The 19,546-nt window shown below is 38.8% G+C and overlaps 1 protein-coding gene across 1 annotated transcript in view; it reads left to right on the top strand.

Moving 5' to 3' along the window:
* Positions 1-19,546, top strand: part of ADAMTSL1 (ADAMTS like 1) — a 588,401-nt gene that overhangs the window by 150,507 nt on the left and 418,348 nt on the right. The window lies entirely within an intron of this gene.

The raw sequence follows: 19,546 nt of genomic DNA, 5'->3' as shown, positions 1-19,546 counted from the left end.
CTCAAAGGCATCACGTAGTGATGTTTTCAGACTTTTGCATTACTTTCCTTTTCCTTTGTTTTCAACAGCTTCTTCTATTCTTATCAGCAAATATATCCCCTCAATTCACTTCTTCCTGGGTAAATGCAGTTATGCCTTATTGAATTCATTCCTTTAGGGCTTGAGAAACAGCACGCATGCTGAAGTGGGAGTAAGGAATGAGGAGCAATGCACTGAGCAATCATCATAACACCATCCACATCAAGAGAGCTAAAATGACTCTTTCAGCCAACTTTTAAAAAACTAGCTGGGGCAGAGCCAATCTGAATTTGGGAGGAGTGCTGTTCTAGAAAAGGAGGACAATAATGGAGAAGGTCCAACCCCAGGATCTCTGCAGGTGACACTCCCCCAAAAATGGGATCCAGAAGGAGCCTTTTCTTTTAGATCTCAGTGGATGGGCAGAGGCCACTGTAACAAGATGTTCCCACATATACCCAGGTTCTGAGTCTTGAAGGGCTCTAAAAGTGACAACTCATACCTTAAATTGCATCCAGAAACAAACAGGCAACCAACTCTTGAATCAAGGGCAATTTGACTAGCATCCATAATTGCTTGTGCTGCTGCATTCTGGATCAGCTGCAGTTTCCAGATGGTCTTCAAGGGTGGCTCAATGTAGAACACATTACAGTAGCCTAAACAGGAGATAACCAAGGTATGACTTGCAACAGTTCTGTTTTGTAAAGTTCAGATATAATATACCTAACTTAGGTATCACATTAGTCATTCTTTCCTTACCATGTTTGTAGGAAGCATCCTGTAAATGAATGCTGAGGTGAAGTAAGTAGAAGCATGCTTAAGTTTAGGATTGTAGTAGTAAAGATTGATAGCCTAGTTTATATGGATGCTGCAGATGGATTCCTGCTCTATAAGGCAGGACTTTTTGTAGTCATCTAGTTCAGAATTTATTTACAGTCTCCAGAAATATAATGTTCACGCTGCATTCTTACAGGTCTTTTTGCTTTTGGTTGGTCCTATTGCTGGTCATGCCAGTTTGGCACTGCCTACTTACTTTTAGGGATCTGTGCACTCTGGAAACCATCTATAAGAAAGATGTCCTTTTCTGCCAAGTTCCTCTTGGCCTGTACATTAATCCTCTTGAAGACTTGTGGTTTTCTTCTCTGTTTCAAGTCCTCAGCAACTTTCCATTAACCATGAAGCTAGGTACATCCTATGAAGATAGGAGAAAAGTCACAGCCTCAGTAACATAGTGTTAGTAGCATACAGGATATGCAGGCTTGTTAAAGACTTACTGAACTAGGTCCAAATGTCATCCATGACAATGCAGATTGCTTACTCTTGGTTTATGGGCTAGCTATTAGCACAGCATATCTGGGCATTTTGTATCTAATTACAGGCTGAATTCAAAGGACTATTGGAGACTACAGGAGCAAATTAACTCAGTGTCAGTTTTCACATCACTTTTATAATTATGCAGACACCCTAAGCAGAGGCAATTCTGAAAGAAACATTTAATTGGCCAGATTTGAAGGGCTTTGTAAATCCAGATTCACATTCTTGTGTATTTGTTTACTCCTTTAAAATAACTTTAATGTGCTGTTACTTATTTATATAACACAAAGACTGTGTTCTGCATATAAAAATGGTTTATAAGTATTTTAATAAATAAACATCCCCTACTCTTTATATAACAGACTCAAGTATCTCCAGCTGTTTTCCTTCATGCATTTTAAAAATGTGGAAAGCTGCTCCCCAAGGGGAGAAGGCATTAAAAAAAAAGGTATGTTTCATATGGAACCATTTTCCATTTGGTGGGGGTGGGGGTGGGGGTGGGGGGGAAGGTTGAAAATAACTTTTATATGAGTATTTCTCCTGTTAAGAATTAAGAAAACGGTAGCAGTTATATTTATAATTTGTCTTATATACTTGGGATAGAAGTAAATACCTTATAGCTTTAATGTAAGCAATACGTTATACTCCATCCCACACAACTTACCTTAAAACGATGCATGCTTCTATTATTTCATTTGGATGTATTCATGGGAGGTTTGCCATGCAAACCATTTTTGTCCTGTTCTGTTTCCCTGACCTGTTTGTCCCTTTTCCTGTGGAAAAATGCTTCATTAAGTCTAGTTGCCAAGGCAGAACCTCTGTTGCTGCTGAGATGCCCATCTGCTGGCCTTCATGTTATCTTTGGAAGTCTGTGCTATCTCTGTGGATTTTGTGGTTGTTTCCATCAGGCAGTGTGGTCCCCTTTAGAGGAACTAGCATGCCAGACTAGCCCATATGAATTTGTGCCAGTCCACTTACTTGGAGGCAAAGCCAAATATTTTATATTTAAAACCATAATGTTGTACTTGTCCACCTCACTCCTGTCTCCTGAAGCCATTAGTTGTGGCTTTGCTTCAATGTTAAAATATTCCTCAGGTCCATGTTCTAATTCTCTTTCTTTCTCTATCTCTCCCCCCACCTCTCCAAAATCTATTTTCAGCTGTTGTATGTTCAATAATCTGTATGTAGGTAAAGGGATTCTCCTGCCCTGTTAATTTTTTTTCCTCTTCTTTTCCCTGTGCTGAGGGGAGTGTGTGTGTGTGTATATAAATAAATAATATGAAACACTATGTTTAAATAACATAAATTTAATTGTACAGCTTAAAAAGAAGGACTTCTTATGCTGGATCAGTGTTTCTCAACCTTGACAGCTTTAAGATGTGTGGACTTCAACTCCCAGAATTCCCCAGCCAGCCATGCTGGCTGGGGAATTCAGGGAGTTGAAGTCCATGCATCTTAAAGTTGTCAAGGTTGAGAAACACTGTGCTGGATTTTTAAACTTTCCATGTGGTGTTCACCTAATAAAAAGCTGTCATAGTGGTAATAACCGAGGCCCATAAATACTATAAGAGGAATAGACTTACTGTTGTTCATCTGAAAGTAGTATCACAAAGGGCTGTTGGGACAGTCCACATAAGGCTTTTTAAACAATATTTTGGGAAATCTATAGTAAAACTTGAACCAACATTCAGATTTCAGTATCCCTTGGTAGGAAATGGGAAGACAATACTTCCAGTAATTTTTTAGCCTCTATTGACAGTCATAATTACTTTTGCAACAAATGGATGGATCTATGCTTTGGGCTTTTACCTAACTTAGGTAAAAGTTTATAGCAATAAAAAACCTAAGTGTAAAACCAGTGTGTTACTGAGATATGTAGATCCTATAGAAGAATAGCCATATGTGATTTTAAAAAGGATGGTGGGTGGGTGCTGGAACTAATGGTTTCTCTGGATGTTCAAATCATTTTATTTAGCTAATCCTTTTCTCTCATAATTAAGTTACGTTGTTTCTTCTTTCCTTAGATAATTAGCACTACATCTCTTCTGAACTACAGATGGCAAAAGTACCCTTTTAAAAGGAATTTTGTTGTAGGAATAGATTCATAGCTTTGCCCTAGATTAATTGATCCTTAGATGCACCAAGATGGTCCGTAAGGCTCAGCAAGTGAATGAATGGTTTTTCAATGCAGATAAGGATTCTATATGAACATGCAATGGTGAGAGTAATGATCTGGACTATTTTTAATAGGTACATTTGCGAATTGTTCCTCTGACCACCCATATTTGGAAAGTGCTGTTCAGTAAAAAGGTGCTTCAACCAGTCTACTAAATGCACAGGTAGGATGGAATTCTTCTGAATATTTCTGAGGCAGTTTGAAATACTGTATTTAATTCCTGACTGCCATTCCAGAGAAACTAAATAATCCTACCTATTTATTTTTCTCTCTCTGGTTCTTTTTTACTTTGTTCTTTCTGTGTATAATATGTATGTTTGTGCATTTGACTCTGATCCTAAGCTTGTCTTTTGGGACAAGCTGACAGTTTAGTTACTTTCTTTTCCTGGCAGTGTCATTTTTTGTTCATCAACTTTTGTGGAAAACCCAAATGTTATCAGAAACAAGATATGTTTGCCAATGTTTCTGGATTTTTATTCTGTGTTTCTTAAGACCAGATTTCCCATGATTTTGTAACTGAAAACACTGTTGTATCAACATCCTCTCCAGATAGAAAGAAAAATTAAGAGCAGTTGTGATTTTAATGAGAAGATCCCTCTTCAGTGCTTCTGCCAAGGTGTTTTTGTTGGTGGTGTTTGGCTTCCTGTTGAACATCAGTGGCATTGCTGATAAATAGGGCTATGCAGCCCTTTAGGATCAATACCAAGAAGGTGATGCAGATGCTCACGGTGGAGCTTCTCTCTGCAACTCCTTAAAGCATTTGTGTCTTCTCACAGAATCATACCGCCATCTCCATCTTAAGAAGAAGAGGAACCTGCTCCTGATTTTGTAGAAATCAGTATCTGATTCCTGTTCTTTAATGGCCATCCTGGTCCTTCCTAGTTTCAGTGAGATTAAGTTCTGAGGAAACCCCCCGCCCCCACAATTACTCATATAATTCAGTTGTTCCCCCCACCCCCCCAGGGATGTTTTAAACTATCTTGGAGAGTTAAAGAAACCAGGAATCCATAAAAAAATAGTTTGAGCCAATAGTTTAGATGGTACAGCCAAGTTCTTGTCTCAATATTGATTGTCTCTGATTATGTATTTAAAACTCAGGGAGGTATTTAAAACATATTGGGCTGCCTAAAGATAGCTGTTAGAAATATTGACTGGACCACTCACATAAGCCAATAGCTTTTATTAGTACAGATTTAAGATCCATATAATATTTGAGCAATTATCTTAGCTCTAAGTTTGAGCACAGCAGGGATGTAGTTAACTGCCTCAAGCAAAAAAAATCACTTTAAATGCATATATTTTCTGGGAGAGGTTTTATTTATACAGTTCAAGAGATTGAAGAATGAAAAATAATCCTGAGATATTTAAAGCACTTAAGTAGTTCATATTTATTTTTGTTAATTTATTACTTCTATTTATGGCTCATAAGTCTCTTAGTAATGAACATAACTTTCAAATGTTGGTAATCAACTGTTAATTTAAAAAAGAAGCAAAATCTTGATGGCCTCTTCTTAGACTGATCAGTTATCAAAACATTGCCATAGATATATCATCTGACTTAAGGTAGTAGTTTAGCCTGACTTGAAATTTGCACATGACCAGTTCATCTGATCCACAGTTAACCCCTGGTCAGTTCTTTGCTGGTATAGCTAAGCTTGTCCCAATAATATAGTCAGTATGATTTCTGTGTATTCCATCTGATGATGTCTATGAATATACTGTAGGTGTTGTTCTGGTTGTCAGCAATGAAGAAGTTATTGGATTAGATTGGCATAAATTGATAAAAGTATTCTGCTTCACTTGTTTCCTAGGCCGCATAGTCCAACTATGCTGTATTCCTTACTATTTCCAACTTTGGCATTTCAGTCTCCAACCACAAGCAGCACATCTTGCTTGCATATTCTCTCGATTTCAGATTAAACTTCACCATAAAGCTCATCAACGTCCTCTTCTTCTGCATCAGTGGTTGGAGTATAAATTTGGAGAACTGTCATATTAAAGGGTTGTCCATGAAGTCTAATTGATATTATTTGGTCATTGATTGCATTGTAGCCAAATACTATCTTTGCTATCCTGTCTTATGGAAGCAATGTGCTTCCTTCCTTGTTTTTGTGTCCTGAATAGTAAACAGTGAAATCTTCAGACTGAAAATGTCCAGTCCATTTCAATTCACTGATGCCTAAGATATCAATGGGTATCCAATTCATTTCATCTCTCACTGTGATGAGCTTTCCCATGGTCATGCTTCTCACATTCCTTGTTGCCACTATATTCTGTCTTCTCAGCTTCAGATTTTCTTTTCCTATCTGGCAACATCAGCAAATAGACATCTTAACTGCAATCAATTCAGTACCATTAGTACTCTAAAAGATCCTTAGCCCTTCCTCAGAAGCATGTTGAATGCTAACCAGTCGGAGGGACCTATCACCTATAGCACTATATTATCAATCACTGTATCTTATTTATTCCTATGATTTTCTTGGTAAAATACAGGAGTGGTTTGCCACTGCCTTCTCCCATGCAGTATGAAATGATACCTTTGCCAGTGCCGCCTCAGGAATCTTCCTATATCGCTGCTGCCCAATATAGGTACCTGCTTGCTTTTACTGGGCACCTGGGGTGACCCTACTGGGAATATATGTTCTTGCTGTACACTCCTGGCATTTTTGTTTATCCTCCCAAGAACACTACCCTGCCATGATAAGGCTGCACAGCAGGATTTGTGGCGGTTTATAAACTACTAGCAAACTATTACAGTTGTGCTCTATTTGGTTACTGCTAACTTGAACTTTATGTTGTCCTCCAAAATTGATTGATTTAGAAGAGAAAGTATATCACGATATCCAACACAATGCACCAGTTTCCGTTTAAAAGGTAGAAAACTAAATAGCAAATAAAGTAAACTTTAATTCACCCAGCAGCTTTAATTAGACATATGAAAAGACATTTCACATGACATATTAACATTTTCTCTCCATATTCTGCTTCTGTAAACAACAGAACATTTTATGTAAACAACAGTACATACAGGTTGTTGTTGTTTTTTAAGTCATGACAACAAATTACAGAGTGCTAGCAATATGTTGACCTAGTTTTGTCTACTCATAATTTATTGCTCAGGTTGTTGCCAGATTTCACTCTTCATGTTTTAGAAAAATAGCTTTAGGTCTTTACATATTTGGTTGCAGTCCAGGTTCTAATGGATGGGTGTTTTCATCCTGGGCCAGAATTATAAGACACACTGCTGATAGTTTCAGATGATGTTGCTATGATGTTACTGCGACAGTGAGTATGGTATGCAGGTAATCCTCTGTTACTGACTGCCTTGTTTAGCAACCATGTGAAGCTTAATGGCCATGATGATTTTCTTAACAACCAAAGTGGAAGTGGGGTCATAAGTCCGATGTGGTCACATGATATTTTGCTTAGTGTCCGTAGCACTTAGCAACAATGTTGCTGGTCCTAATTGTGGTCACTAAGCAAAGACTACCTGTAGTGCTTCAGGTATTGGATTAGGCATGGGGAGACCTAGTTTTTAGCCTCAGCCACAGAAGATCACTGGGTATCTTTGGGCCAGTCACCTCTCTCAGCCCAATTTAGCTCCCAGGGCAATTGTTACGGGGAAAAATAGGAGGATAGAGCACTATGCATGCTGCCTTGAGCTCTTGTACAAAAGATGGGATATACATAAAACAAATAGTAATAATAATTTCATACACACTGATTTGATACAAGAGTTAATATTTTTGTGTTACTTGTTAGTTTTGCTGAATATAAGAATATGGGGTTACTTTCCTATTTATGACAAGGATTATGAACGAAAAGTGCTGATTTTAGCTAACACAGTGTTGAAACTTAAGATATTAGAAAAATAAAGATGGGGTTTTGATTGATTACATGCCATCAAGCTGTTGACTCTTAGCCACCACATAGATAGATTTTCTCCATGATAATCTGTCCCTAACCTGGTCCTTCAACTCTTCCAACTGTGCACTCATTGCCTCTGTAACTGAGTTCATCCCCCTTGCTGCTGGTCGTCCTCTTCTCTTTCCTTCCACCTTTCCCAGCATTAGACCCTTTTCCAGAAAGCTAGGCCTTGCATAATGTGTCTGAGTAGGATAATTCGAGCTTGTATCCATGTAAAAATACGTGGTTTACCGTTGCCTTCTCCCATGTAGTATTAACATTTTCCCTAGATGCAGGAACTGAAAAGATGTTGCAAATGGTCTCTAACTAATTTGGACATAACTGGTTGAGGTATAAGAGCATTGTGAATTTCAAGACTAGTGTTTGTTAAGAATGTTATAGTAATGAGTTTTTTTCCATATTCGAATCATTTAGCAGTACTTACTTGTTTGCAGTATAGCATTCTCATTATGGAGCATCATTTAATGTAAAGCTTTAGCTTCTCCAAATTATCAGGTACAATAAAAACAATCTTTTTCTTTCTCACATCTGTATGCTGACTACTCCTGCAACTCAAATGCTACATCAGACAGAAAAAAATGGATAATTTTGGCTCATATATGGAAAGTTCTAAAAAAAAATCATTATGAAGATAAAACAACAAAAATCTTGAATTTTTCAATAGGCTACTTTCCAAAATCTAAATTACAAAAGACCAGAAATAAGAATTTGTTCTTGGGGTGAAACATGACCCTGTCCTATTACTGTCTTATAAAGCACTCCTGTGATTAAAAAGAGAAATGCAAATACACAAATGTTTTCTATTACTGTCTATAATGTACCTCCTTGATTAAAAAGAGAAATGTAGAAGTATAAATGTTTCTACCTGTCTTGAATAATCAGTCCATTTAACTTATTTTACTAATTTTCTTTTTCTTCATGATTAATAAGGACTGCATTTTCTGTCTATGTTCAGGAAACCCTACAGGTAGCCAAATTAGTCACTTGCAATAAAAGCATTCAGAAGGCTAATAGATTTATTATGGCATAGCCCATCATTGACTTAAATCTACTTCCTTTGATGCAACACATATGGCAAAGATATATTTATTGGTCTGGGACTGTAAATAAAATAAAATGAAATGGAAATGGACATTGAGTATTGTACGGCTAAAATATTAGGGAGTGCAATTGGTGATATGTCTAACTTCTAAAGGCTTATAAAAATTTGATAAGTAACATAAAATTATGAGGGTTGAATGAAAAGTAATGCCTCCAGTATTATAAATTAACAACAGATGGCAGTACTGCTGTGCTTGAAGCTCTGACTTGTTATTTAGCATCTGTTCTTTAACTTCAGTTGGCAGGTAGGAGCTGTAAGAAAAGGTTGTGTTGCAATTCATGAAATGGTAACCTACAAAGAATACTCATCAGTGTGTTTTAAGCAATGTGCTGTGATTTAATTTTTTAGTACTGAAGTAATCCCTTCAACTGAAATCGACTGTCAAATGCAGGTTGTGTACAGTGATGTTTGTGTTGATGTGAGTAATTTGCATTGCTGGATCAAAAAAAATGTGAAGGTGGTGAACCAGGAACAACTGGTTTATGTGATCAAAAACAAAGTGGATGACAGCAACCACTTTTTATAACATGAGAAAGATTGATGAACCGATCAAGGATAATTGGCAGATCACTCAAAAGGAAATTGCTTTCAAGCTTGGTATTCCCAGGAACATGTTGGTTGCATTACTGATGTTCTTCAGTATTGTAAAGTTTGTGCAAGATGGTTTATTGCATGCTGATTACAGAGATGAATGCTTCAGGAGTATAAGTTTGCCAGCAATTGTTATTATGCTAGAAGAATAAAAGTGAAGAATATCTTCACACAATCATGATATGGGCTCAACATTATGACCCAGAAATGAAGTGTCAGTCAGTGGCATATCATCACAAACTTTGCCTCTAGGGGAAAATAATCTAGCCTTTGGCAGGGAAACTCATGTTACAGGTTTTTGGGGTGCAAATGGTTTTGCTTGCATGGATTTCCTTGAACCTAGCTCCACTATCAACTCCAAGCGTTACACTGCAACATTCAAACTTTGAAACAATTAAGCAGAATTCAAAATCACAAGAAGAAGATTATGCTGCAACATGGCAACACTAGGTCTGATATCTCATGACTTACCCAAGAAGCAATTGCAAAGTTGGACTCACCATTTTATTCTCTCTGCCATACAAGCCAGACTTGGTGCCATGCAATTCTACCTTTTCCCAAAATTGAAGGAGTATCTTCATGGCTATCCATCTGAGGCAAATTAAGAGGTGGAGAGGACTGTCAGGAGGGATCTGTTTGAAGAGACAAAGTGTGGAGTTGTTTTCTGAAAGCTTTAAGGAGCTTGTTCATCATTGGAAAAAATGTGTAATGAAGGGTGGTGATTATGTTGAGAAGTAAATACTGGTAATAAAAAAGCTAATTTCAAGGATTATTTTTCTGTTTCATTTTTCTCTATTATAAATATTACTATTGAAACTAAAGTTATGGAGATAATATTACTTTTCTTTCAACCATCATATGTCTGGCAGACTTAGCCAAAATTGGCCTCTCTCAAAAAGTTAAGCAGGATTGGGAAACTATCTGAAAATACTAGGACTGTAGACCAGACTGGTTAGTTGAGAAACATCCCAAAAGAAGGTAATAGCAAACCAATGTTGTTGCCAAGACAGCTTCATAGATGTGTCCATGAAGATTCAAAGAGTCAAGTTTGACTCAAAGGAGGTTTTGCTTTATATAGAAGTATACACCATAATATTTAGTCCTGACACTTTATTTCTAACTTTCTTTGCTAATTTAGTACTGGTAGTACTATAAGTATGACTATCAGCTGACAACACAAGGAAGGGTGCATCATTTAGCACTATGAAGCAGCACGGAGAGTCTGTTTTCTCCCACGTCATGATTCAGTCTCCCTCTGTTACTACTGCTCAACTGCTGTTCAGGCTGATTAAGGTCTCTAAGCCAGGGAAACCTGGTTGGTACAAGGCAAAGCCTTTGGAAGAAGAGGATTCACCCATTGCCCAAAGCAGAATGGCCCTAGAAGGCAGTGTCCAGGGACGAGAAAGGAGGGGGCCTGCCCACGCCATTTGAAGTAGCCAATAGTTGTCAGGCTGTTCCCAAGGGGGAAAACCCTTAGGGGAAGTTCAATAAGGTATACAACTTTGCAAAAAGAGATTTTATTTATACTTCCTGCTTGAGTAATATCAACTGCCCATGTAACTTACTGCTACAGTATATATCCTTCATTTGTGTATCTTATTTCAACTAACAGTGAAATAAGCAAACAGGACTATCAACATCCACTCTGTATTTCAATAAACATATTAGGAATAATGCCGAAATTAAATAAATGGCAGCAACAGTTTCATGTGTATTTTATTTTTGCTTGAAGGATATGTTAGACAATTTGGAAAACTGGGAAGTTTAATACATTTATGAAAAAACCCATACACCAAGAATTGACTGAAGTTTATGATCCAGCTTCTTATTTAGAGAAATACCTTCATTCTTCGTATTTAAAGTTGTTACTTAAATACCATGTTACATACTTTGAAATGGTAGATTAAGTCAGCCTTTTTAAAAACAGTAACATTCAATATTGAATTAATCTAGAGGGCCTGAACAACAACAAAAAAATCATATGGATCTGTCAGCATTACACAAATGTTGGTCAAGGTGCATATGTATATTTTTGCTACAAACTGCTCAGAGTGTAACTTGAGAAATGTAATAGCAAAGTGCAGGGTTTAATCTGAAGAAAGATGAAGCAGCAGTATACAGTGAAAAAAGCCTGCCTTAACTTAAGCTCTGAATTGTCCTTTTGAAAGGGGATGGGAGAAAAATATTTTTTCTTGACACAGTATTAAGGGAGAGAGCAAAGATAGCAACTCCCCTTCCCTACGTTACTATTGTGAATGCCCTCTGACAGTATTTATTAACTGATCGGTTTAGGCTACTCAGATACCAGTGGAAGCCCTGAGGGGCTAAGTTTGGATGAGATTTGAGAACTCTCCCCTTGTGTATCTTAGCAAGATATTAGTCATACCAAAACTAAAAGGAAGAGGAAAGGAGGTTAAATGACGGGCTGTCTCTCTGATATTCTTAGGAGTATTCCTGCCCTTTGTGGGCTAACAATGCCTCTATTCATTTTCCTGTATCATACAGGAAATTTGTTATTCCAAGAATATGGCTTGGAAAAGAAAAGAAAGCAAGAAAGAAAAAAACACTGCAGAAAGAAATCGGCAACATATTCCGCTTGAAATAATCTGTTCACAGTGAGCTACACTTTTACAGCAGCAGGACTATCAATATCCATTTTGTAGTGAGATAAGAAACTTGTTTTGTAAGAGTAGTATCAAAAGTAAGTAAACTCCATTCTGTTTTTCTATCTATTTTATTTTTCCCTAAAGGATATGTTAGCCAGTTTGGAGAACTGAAAAATTAAATATATTTATGCAAAAGCACAATAAGAACTGGATTTTGTGATGACTGAAGTATGTATGTGTGTGCATGTGTGTGTCTGTGTGTGTGTGTGTCATTTTAATTGAAAAGATATGTGTTTGTTATTTTCAAATGGCAAAGATCAGAATGTTTTTAAGTAGAGATCCTTTTTTATATTTTACCTTCCTAATTAAACACCAGAAGGGCTGTCCTATTTTAGAGGAAATGGCAGTCAGTAATAAACAAATAGGATCCCTTCTCTAAATATTAATATCATAATCAAGAAGGACTACCTTGGTTTCTATTATTAAAATATGGGTTCCAATACTCAGTTAAGGGCAATGCTTCATTTTGCATGATACAAGTGATCTAACCTTTGTTTTTGTTTTTCTTTAAAAACAAGAGTTTTGAAGTATCTTATTTTTGAATAGGCCCATTATCATTTGAAGTCACTAGCTGGATGCTCAAAACTGTATGTCTCTTCCAATTTTTGAAAATTGGAAAGCTATTCAGATGATATTTCCATACAGACTACAATTTGGTGGTGGGGAGCATTTATCAAGGACCATAAGCCCACCTATTTTTTCAGCCCTGTGACAAATAAGGTAGCGGGAGCTACCTATTGCTTCCTATGGCTAGTTCATTCAAAATGTTTTTGAGTTTGGGTATGAAGAAATTCTGAACATTCATGCTCTTTTGAGTTTTGGCTTGTTTTGTTCCAAGCTTGAAACAGAATACATTTTCTGTTTTTTATACACACCTATTTTTCACTTGCTTCACTTCATTTCTGCAGATTATGCAGAATGTTTAATTTGATTGTTCAGTATCAGTCTTCTCCAACAATTGTTTCAGATGTCAAATCTTATAATCCCTAGTCAGTAAATTATAGCCTTTGGAGGAAACAGATTTGGCAGGCTGTTTTGTATGATTTGCCCATCAGAATAAAATGGGTGCTCTTCCCTATTGGGTCAAATTTTCATGACAATATAGTTCCTAAATATATTTTTCAGGGCAATTCTATAAAGAAATGAGAGATTATATATACTGCAGTGAAATATACACATAACAATTTCACCTTTTGTAATCCTAACGAATTGTACTTTAAAAAGATCATGTGATCTAAAATATACATGTGCGTACATATATCCACATATATCCATAGACATACTGAAAATGTTAAACAATTAAAATGTTTAACAATTAGAAAGCAAAGAACATACATAAATATGATTCTTTGTTTTTGAATTTAACAGTGTTAAGATGAGGAAGGAGATGGCTCATGAATTTGAACCACTGAGTCTGACAATACCAATAATACCTAGATAGACAAGATAGACAAAACAATATTGTGAGAGAAAGTAGACCTGGCATTCACTAAGTTAAATAGTTTTCTTTGAGAGAAACAAGTTTCATTTACTTTTAACCTCTTCCCTGGTTTAATTTCCCATTTATTTCAGTCTTAGAAGTTATCCAGCTGGCCCCATTCAGCAATTGTTTTATTTTATTCAGATCCTACACCTTTTAGAATTATACTTCGATATCTTTTAGACCAGGAACAGTAAAATCACTTGTCTTAATCAAAATACTGTTCTCTGAAGAGAACAATTTGTGTCTCCTTTCATATGATATTAGTTCATCTAAAAATTTTCATGCATGAGGACAGTTTTACTCCTCCTTGTAAGGCCATTTTGTACTGCCAAGACTAGGTCAAAAATACGTCCCTGCACCTTTATTAAATTCATTCTTAATATTCAATTGGCAATGAACATTCAGCAACTGTCACAGTAAATCTTCATCAAAATCATATTTTAGAAACCCTAATATAAAATATCACATTATTTTATTTATAGATTTTTAATAGTTTATTCTACTCTTTTCCACCTTTTTCCCATGAAAAGAAAAACCAGGGTTGCTTTGTTAATGAGCGCCAAATTTTCCCAACCCATATGATTGTTCTGTTTCAAAAACCAAGAATAGCTTGGTTCGTTCGTTCATTATTTCTTAATATACAAATTGTAACTTCTAGGTATTATAATGATACAAGCCTCTTTTGCATTCTTCCTAATGAACTATTGTTCTGTTCTCCAAGTATCTGGTTAATTAGAAAAGATAATAGAAATTGTTTTCTATTGAAACTAGTGGTGCTATGTTAGCCATGATGAATCTGTTGCACTGTTTTCAACTGATCTTTTTCAAGCCTACGATCTCACTCTTGTTGAATAAGTGATAATTGTTTGGGTTCACAGAACATAAACCATGCTTTACAAGCCACAGTGTCCTAACAGTCAGGAATCACGCTGAGACAAGGAATAGGTCTCTAGTGTTTATTGCTGCTACATAAGACAGAAAATCCTAACAAACTGAAGAAGCGTGGGAAAACCCAGACAGATTAACCCCAAAAGTTAAGGCAAGTCTGATCTGTGTTTCTTTGAATGGCTGCTTAATTCCTCAGTACTACGGATGCGTTTTCCCCACTGGATAGAGGCCCCCTCCTGCTCGCCATCAGTACTCATGACATCACCCTCCCCTCCAGATTCACATTCAATTTCAGCCCCCTCCCTTCCAGAGGTCTGATAAGAGTCTATCTCTCCCTCCAAGCTCCCATGGGAACTGCTCAACAATGGAAATTCTTCAAAGGAAAACTCCTCCAAGGACGAATCAGTGCTGCTCTCCAGGTCTGATAATGCTTCTGGCCCAGGTGGCTGCTGCTGGAAAATAGCTAGATAATTAGAAGATTCTTCCCCCCTCCCCCTTGGGAACTGCAAGCCCGAGGTGGAGGGCTGCAGCTCTCCTCCTCTGCTTCTGGTCTGAAGGCTTCAGGCAGGGGTGGAGGCTGCAAACTTATGAACTCCTCTGCTTGCGATTCCTCTGCTTGCGATTCCTCTGCTTGCTCAGCCAAGCGAGGAATCTCTGGTAGAGTGCAAGGCTTGGGTTTGTGAGGGAAAAGCTGATGGAATCAATGAACCAGCCTTGGTGCATGTACATCTCTGGCATTCTCCCACGTGCGCTCTTCCTCAGGGTACCCTTTCCAGTGTATTAAATATTGGATGCCCCTTCCCCTTCTCCTAGAGTCCAGAATTTCCTCAATTTTGTATTACTCCTCCCCCTCCACAATTACTGGTGGGGGGACAGTTGCGATCGTAAGGCACTTGGGGGAGGGTCCTTGGCTAGCAAGGCTCTGTGAAAGACTGGATGGATTTTCATGGATGCTGGCAGCTTTAAGCGATAAGCCACTGGATTTATCTGCTGTACCACAGTGAAAGAGCCCACAAACGTAGTCCAACTTCTTGGAGGGCCTGGTAGAGGTCAAAAACTTGGTAGAGAGCGACACTGTGTCTCCTACCGCAATCGCTGGCCCCTCTTGTCTGTGAGCATCTGCAGCTCTCTTGTGAGCACTCTTTGCCCTGTTCCAGCCGCCACTGATTTTCTTAAAGAGCAACAAGCTGCACAGGAGTCATTAAAGGAGAAGAAGAAATAATAGAGTGGAAGATCAGAGGAAGTTGCAAAACAGCCAATAAACGAGGATCAGCTGGAAGGTGATAAGTAACAATGCCAACATAGTCAGTTAAGGCAATTTGCAAGTCGGAAGACTCAGAGAGAAAAATTTCCCATTCCCGGAGGGGGATAGGGACAATGATTTGTACCAAATCCAAACCAATTAACACTCGACTTCGGGAGCGACCTTTAAGAATCAAATTAGCGAACAGAGAGGCTAAGGGAGTAATAGTACGATGAGGAGTGTGGGGGAGGTGCAGCCACTCAAGAATGAGAACAGAAGGTTTAGAGTTCGAGTTGTTAGAAAGCAACTGGCAAAGGACCGCAGTAGGAAGCTTGCCAGTTGATAAAACAACCAATGTGAGGGGAATGTTGTCCCGACAGCGATCTACCCATTGGTGGCCAAGGCTGTCTTGAATATTATGCAAAACTTGAAGCTGCTCCTTAGATAACGTAATTAAATCTACAGGTTCTTTGCCACCCTTTAAGGCAGCAAACAAGGGGCTCATGGCTGCTGTTGTTTGGCCAATATAAGGATGGAGCCAATTTATTGCCCCTAACAGCTGCTGCAGCTTAACATATGAAATGGGAGATTGAATCTCCAAAGATGGTAGTTGTGGGTGAGAATAGGTTTGCATCAGCTTATGGCCAAGATATAAAAAGGGCTCAGAGGATTGAATTTTCTCTGATGCAATTACAAGACCATAATTTCCCAAGCATGTCTGTAAATCATGCAGCCATGACGGTGGAAGAGAAGGACCTGCAATTAAGATGTCATCCATATAATGATAAACTAATAATTTTGGATATTGGTGCTGAAAGGGCTCTAAAGCATTAGCAACATAAATTTGACACAAGGTGGGGCTATTGAGCATTCCTTGAGGCAAAACTTTCCACTGATATCGTTGCGTAGGCCGGTCAGCATTCAAAACTGGCACAGTAAAGGCAAACAACATTTTGTCTTTCGAATAAAGGGGAATAGTAAAAAAACAGTCCTTTAAATCAATCATTCTTAATTCATAAGTTCTGGGGATTAAGTTAGGGTTAGGCATCCCACATTGTAAGGCTCCCATAGGCATGATAAGAGAATTAATAGCACACAGATCGTGCAACATACGCCATTTACCTGATTTCTTTTTAATAACAAAAACTGGTGTATTATAAGGACTGGTTGTTGGCTCAAGATGGCCAGCTTGTAATTGTTCCTGAACCAACATGTGTAAAGCAGTTAATTTGTCCTTAGCAAGTGGCCATTGCTCTATCCATACAGGGTGGTCAGATTTCCACTGGAGGGGAAGGGCAGTAGCCTTCGCCTTATTCATCGAGAACAATCTTTGCCTGAAGCTGAGATAGCAAATCCCTACCCCAAAGATTAATAGGAATAGGTAAAATTACAGGTTGGAGATGAGCCGTGCTGGTCCCTTGAACTGTAGTAACTGTTAGCCAGTTTTTACTTCGTTTCGCTGGTTGAATTCCTCCAACACCTCTGACTGCAGGGGATGATTCAGTCGGCCAATGCTGAGGCCATTGATCTGAAGCAATAACAGAAACATCTGCTCCAGAATCTAAAATTCCTTTAAAGGGCATGCCATTAAGTATGTATGTGCGGGTTGGCTTTTGTTCTTTTAAGATTTTGTATGACTGCCAGAATGTCTGATTGTATGGCAGTTAGGTCAGTAGAACCAAAACCACCACACCCACGCTGCACAGTCTTTCCTCCAGACAGGAGGTAGTAGGGGAGCAAAACCATTTGAGCCAAGGAGTCCCCTTTTTGTGCTATTTCTGGCTTGTGAGTTGAAAGTTGAACCATAATTTGGCCTTCATAATCAGAATCTATAACCCCAGGGATGACAGTAAATCCCTTCTTCCCTGCTGAAGAGCGGGGAAGAATAAGGCCAACAATGCCTTCCGGTAATGGCCCACGAAGCTGGGTTGGCATTAAACTGATAACGTTAGGAAAGGCAATTGTAATAGTTTCCTGATTAACTAGGTCTAATCCTGCACTTCCCATGGTAGCACTACGTTCTTCTGAAACAGTTTTTAATTCCATGACAGCATTTTGTCCTGGGCTTGCTGCCTGCCCGTAAATTAGTTTCCCGGAGTAGAATTCTGGCATTGTCTTGCCCAGTGATAACCCTTCTTACATTTGGGGCAAGGATTTTTTGGCTTAAACCGAATAGCACCAGTCCCTTTGGCAATGTGCGCTCCTCCTCCCGGTGCCCGGCATTGTGCTTTTAAATGTCCTGGCTTCCCACAATTGAAACAATTACCAGTGGGCTTGCTGAGGCGTCCTTTTTGCAGAGCCATTGCTAAAGTCCTCATCTGCCAGGCATTAGTCCCTACCTCCAAACAAGCTTTTAACATGTCAGCCAGAGAATACTCTGGTCGAGAAATAATAGACTGTAAAGCCTTTTTACAATCAGCATTGGCATTTTCTGCAGCCATGCGCTTGAGAAGCTCGTCAGCCACTTCAACATTGTCTATTTGCCGCTGTATGGCTTGTTGAAGTCTGTCAATAAAGTCAGGGTATGGCTCAGTGGGTCCTTGATGAATGCTGGAAAAGGATTTTATAGGCTTTCCTGTTTGGGGTACCTTTTGCAAGGCTTTTAATACACACTGACCAATAATTGGATAAGCCGCAGGTGGAGTGCCTACTGCCTGTTGTGGTATTTGAGAAAATTGCCCTGTCCCATATAATTGATCTGGGAGATAAGCTCCACCTGATTGAGTTCCAGCACATATGGCATTTCTTTGATATTCTGAGTCCCAGACTACATACTGAGCAGGAGTGAGGATCATTTTCATTAAATCTTTCCAATCTGCAGGAACTAAACGATACCCTGTGGATAAGCCTCCTAACATTCCAATGGTAAAGGAAGATTGCAATCCTGTCTCAGAAACACTCTTCCGGACTTCTCTCAAAATAGAATAAGGCAGAGGAGCCCACTCATAATGAATTTGTCCTGCATTGTCTTGAATTTCAGAAACAGGGAAGGCATTTAAATCTTCCAATAACTCTTCTCCTGATAATGTTCCAGCGTTCATGGAGGCTTCAAATCCAGTTCTAACAGCTCCTTTATATATTGCTCCCTCTTGTGGTTCTACAGGTGCCACAACAGGCTGAAGTGAAGGAGTGGGTAACGTCAGTTGAGGACCCGGAATTGTTAATTGTGGGCCCTGAACTGGCTTCAGAGGATATGGTGGCGGAGCGCTTGGTGGTGGCAACAAAGAAGCAGTGATATTAACATTAAATGCCTGAACATGATATTCAGTTGCCTCTTTAATCTTTTTCCATAATAATAGCAAAGACGTGGAAGGCGAACACCCTCATGTAATTCCTTCCCTATTCTTATCCAATCCTCAAGTTCTAATGATCCCTGTTCTGGATACCAGGGACATCTACTATATACAACTGTTAAAAGTTCCTCAATTGTCTTTAAATCAGTATAATAAGGCTTTCTTGTTGCCTTACAAAACGTATTCCTTAACAGACATTTCAGTTCTTTGGCATGAGCTTTCTGCCCTACTGAAAGTTCACTCCCCATACTCACGAAAGGGAACTGAAGTTGTCCTGCGATCCAGTTGAGGTGCACCGTAGCTATTCCAGCCGATGAGTAAAGGGTTGCAAGGAATCACATCGGGGTCACCACTTGTGGTGGTCTCTCATGAAGAATATACAAGACACATAGTTTCTTGGGATGAGAGCCCCCATTGCAACCGTAAGCTCTCTTTTATTGAGTACACTCAAATCAGTAAGTTCTTATCATACAAAGCTGATTGGTCTAACTAGCAGTGCATGTCTCTCATGATAGTCTCCTGTGCGGCTCATGTTACAGCTCCCACCAGCCTCGAGATCTGCTAATCTCTTCCAAATAGGGAAGTTCAAGGAAAGTTCAATGTAAAGGAACATCTTGCACAGCTGTCGTGGTTTGCCAGCCAACAGCATAGCACGCAATGCTCTCTACAGAGAAGAAGCAACGTAACCCTTTATGTCTGCAGTCATCTTAGGCCACCAGTAGTCTCTCGGAGCTCTATGGAGAGTTTTGAAAACACCTCCGTGGCCTGCCGTTTGATGGTCATGGCAAAGTCTCAGTACTTCTTCCCTCAATGAGGGGGGAATGTATAATCACCCACTATGCCAGAGG

The sequence above is a fragment of the Candoia aspera genome, chromosome 2 (assembly GCF_035149785.1).
Source record: "Candoia aspera isolate rCanAsp1 chromosome 2, rCanAsp1.hap2, whole genome shotgun sequence".
NCBI lineage: Eukaryota > Metazoa > Chordata > Lepidosauria > Squamata > Boidae > Candoia > Candoia aspera.
This window is presented reverse-complemented; position numbering and strand designations above follow the sequence as displayed.